The sequence below is a fragment of the Coregonus clupeaformis genome, chromosome 13, assembly GCF_020615455.1.
Source record: "Coregonus clupeaformis isolate EN_2021a chromosome 13, ASM2061545v1, whole genome shotgun sequence".
Classification (NCBI taxonomy): Eukaryota; Metazoa; Chordata; class Actinopteri; order Salmoniformes; family Salmonidae; genus Coregonus; species Coregonus clupeaformis.
The window spans coordinates 53691875-53695793 of record NC_059204.1 but is presented as its reverse complement, the minus strand read 5'-3'; positions in this window follow the sequence as shown (position 1 = coordinate 53695793).

The following is a 3919-nucleotide window of genomic DNA, read 5'->3' as shown; positions in this document are numbered from 1 at the left end:
GTTCAGTGTTCACCAAAAGCCATGTGGGAGACTCCCCAAACATATGGAAGAAGGTACTCTGGTCAGATGAGACTAAAATGGAGCTTTTTGGCCATCAAGGAAAACAGTTATGCACGCTCAAGTTTTTTTTTTTTTTTCATTTATTTTCACACACATTTTTTTTGGGCATATTGAAAGTGGTAGGCATGTAGTGTAAATCAAATGATACAAACCCCCCCAAAAATCAATTTTAATAATTCCAGGTTGTAAGGCAACAAAATAGGAAAAATGCTAAGGGGGGTGAATACTTTCGCAAGCCACTTTAGAACGTTTGGTTTTATTATAGCCAATAAATAACCAAATCATTGATGATCACTAGATAAAATAAATTGTACACCCAATGTAGGCTACTCCCCCTTTAAGAGTTGATTTTGTATCCTATGTTGTGATTCTCACCTAATATGTTTTCTCACACTATTCAAACCCCACAATCGAATAAACATTGTAGGAAGCTCTCTTTGCCTATAGATATTGCAAACAATTCATCTTTACGTCGTGTCAGTACAAAACTCATATTTTACGGTTGTTATTTTGGAATTTACAGTGGGGAAAAAAGGATTTAGTCAGCCACCAATTGTGCAAGTTCTCCCGCTTAAAAAGATGAGAGAGGCCTGTAATTTTCATCATAGGTACACGTCAACTATGACAGACAAATTGAGGAAAAAAAATCCAGAAAATCCCATTGTAGGATTTTTTATGAATTTATTTGCAAATTATGGTGGAAAATAAGTATTTGGTCACCTACAAACAAGCAAGATTTCTGGCTCTCACAGACCTGTAACTTCTTCTTTAAGAGGCTCCTCTGTCCTCCACTCGTTACCTGTATTAATGGCACCTGTTTGAACTTGTTATCAGTATAAAAGACACCTGTCCACAACCTCAAACAGTCACACTCCAAACTCCACAATGGCCAAGACCAAAGAGCTGTCAAAGGACACCAGAAACAAAATTGTAGACTTGCACCAGGCTGGGAAGACTGAATCTGCAATAGGTAAGCAGCTTGGTTTGAAGAAATCAACTGTGGGAGAAATTATTAGGAAATGGAAGACATACAAGACCACTGATAATCTCCCTCAATCTGGGGCTCCACGCAAGATCTCACCCCGTGGGGTCAAAATGATCACAAGAACGGTGAGCAAAAATCCCAGAACCACACGGGGGGACCTAGTGAATGACCTGCAGAGAGCTGGGACCAAAGTAACAAAGCCTACCATCAGTAACACACTACGCCGCCAGGGACTCAAATCCTGCAGTGCGAGACGTGTCCCCCTGCTTAAGCCAGTACATGTCCAGGCCCGTCTGAAGTGCATTTGGATGATCCAGAAGAGGATTGGGAGAATGTCAGATGAAACCAAAATATAACTTTTTGGTAAAAACTCAACTCGTCATGTTTGGAGGACAAAGAATGCTGAGTTGCATCCAAAGAACACCATACCTACTGTGAAGCATGGGGGTGGAAACATCATGCTTTTGGGCTGTTTTTCTGCAAAGGGACCAGGACAACTGATCCGTGTAAAGGAAAGAATGAATGGGGCCATGTATCGTGAGATTTTGAGTGAAAACCTCCTTCCATCAGCAAGGGCATTGAAGATGAAACGTGGCTGGGTCTTTCAGCATGACAATGATCCCAAACACACCGCCCGGGCAACGAAGGAGTGGCTTCGTAAGAAGCATTTCAAGGTCCTGGAGTGGCCTAGCCAGTCTCCAGATCTCAACCCCATAGAAAATCTTTGGAGGGAGTTGAAAGTCTGTGTTGCCCAGCGACAGCCCCAAAACATCACTGCTCTAGAAGAGATCTGCATGGAGGAATGGGCCAAAATACAAGCAACAGTGTGTGAAAACCTTGTGAAGACTTACAGAAAACGTTTGACCTGTGTCATTGCCAACAAAGGGTATATAACAAAGTATTGAGAAACTTTTGTTATTGACCAAATACTTATTTTCCACCATCATTTGCCAATAAATTCATTAAAAATCCTACAATGTGATTTTCTGGATTTTTTTTTCTCATTTTGTCTGTCATAGTTGACGTGTACCTATGATGAACATTACAGGCCTCTCTCATCTTTTTAAGTGGGAGAACTTGCACAATTGGTGGCTGACTAAATACTTTTTTTCTCCACTGTATGTGCATCCTTGACAATCGCTAATCAATATCCACAAATTTTTTCCTGCACATCATCTTCTCTCTTTTGTGGCACCAATGTGAGAAATTATGGTAGTTGTTTAGTGTGTATTGACACGCGAACATGGGGAGCTAAACACATTGCCCTAAAAAAGGGAACCGGAACGCGGAATTGAAGTGAACCGAACTCAGACCACCTCTCGAGATGGTCTCAGTTCGGTACGCTTCTGGGGCTCTTGGGGGGTCTGAGTTCCTTTGGAGTGTTCACACTGCACAAAAAATTAAGAAAACGACACTGAGTTCACAAAAATTGTTTGGAAGGGACCAAGTGTGAAAACAGATGTCCTATGGGAGCCACCATACCTATGCTAAACTGTCGTTGCTTTGCGAGCTCACAAAAACCTTTTTCGTTTACTGTACCACCACAGAATTTTGCTCTTCCCGGAGTACTCCTGAATTACCCCATCATGTGCTTTTTACAAGTAGGCCTATGGTCTCATGCATCTTCTCACGTAATCCCAGGGGTCCTATTACCCCTGGTTGGGAACCACTGTTGTAGCTAATAAACCCGAGTTCTTTATAAACAACCAAGTCTCGTTCTTCTACACAAACAGTATCCTCTCTTGAAATCGGGGTCTTGAGTTTCCCAGCCATTCCCTGCCTACGCTATATGCCAGTGATCGAAATCAACACAGATTTGACTGACAAACCTTAGTTTACAGCCCAATACATTTTAAACTACATCTTTGGTCTACTTAGCATAGGGAAGATCATAACAATTCCTTTTCTACAAATTACCCACGCAATTTATTCGCTTATTTTATCAGCAATGCTCTGCATAGACCTGAGAAAAAAATAGACTTGTGCCGCGTTCAACTACAAGTCGGAACTAGGAAACTCGGACATTTCCGACTTGGTAACTGGTTCTAGTTATTCGTTGAACGTGCCGCGGAAAATGTCCTAGTTCCAACTAACATATGAACACGGGTTTACCACAGATAGAACAATGACAGATATGTCACTGAATGTATAAATGTGAAGCATCCGCTTGGTGTTTCCGCTCACTACCAAATATGGTAATGAGAGAAAAGCCCAGTGGCCGGCAGTGGAGAAGATGGCACGAGATGGATTTTGGCTGACATTCTCATTGATGAAACATTTGAGCTCAAAACAGGTTTCTGTTCCCAAAACTGTTACGAACACAGTGGACTGTTTTGTAGACTTTACCCTTTACCAAAGTGTCAAAAAAATTGCGTTGTTTAGGAGTGCAAAGGCTAAATTAGTTATTACACACGCGCACTTCCGTTCCCTAACGGAAATACATGCTAGAACGCCTCAATAGGATCTCGCTAGCTCGTGCTTACCCCCCGTCTGATTGGTCGTTGCCCGAGTACCGTAAACCGGCATAGGCGTCATCACACTCCCTCATCTGATTGGTCGAGTAGGCGGGCCTTATGACTTTGTGCCTGTGGTAATTCGTGACTAACTAACAACGTAAGCATTACGAAACTTCTAAACGATCAAATAAGCCACCTCTAGCAAATAAGCCATAACATTTTTGTTAACCAAATTCGACACTCATTGACCTCCATACAAAAACGAATCGCTTGGGTGAGCGGAAAAAAAACGAAATACGCTACCTGCTGGAGAAGACAGTTATGGCCCCAGTTATCCCCGCTGAGGTATAATAATGGCGCGTTCAAATGCTAGTCGGAACTAGGAAACTCGGAAATGTCCGACTTGTTGATTCGTTGA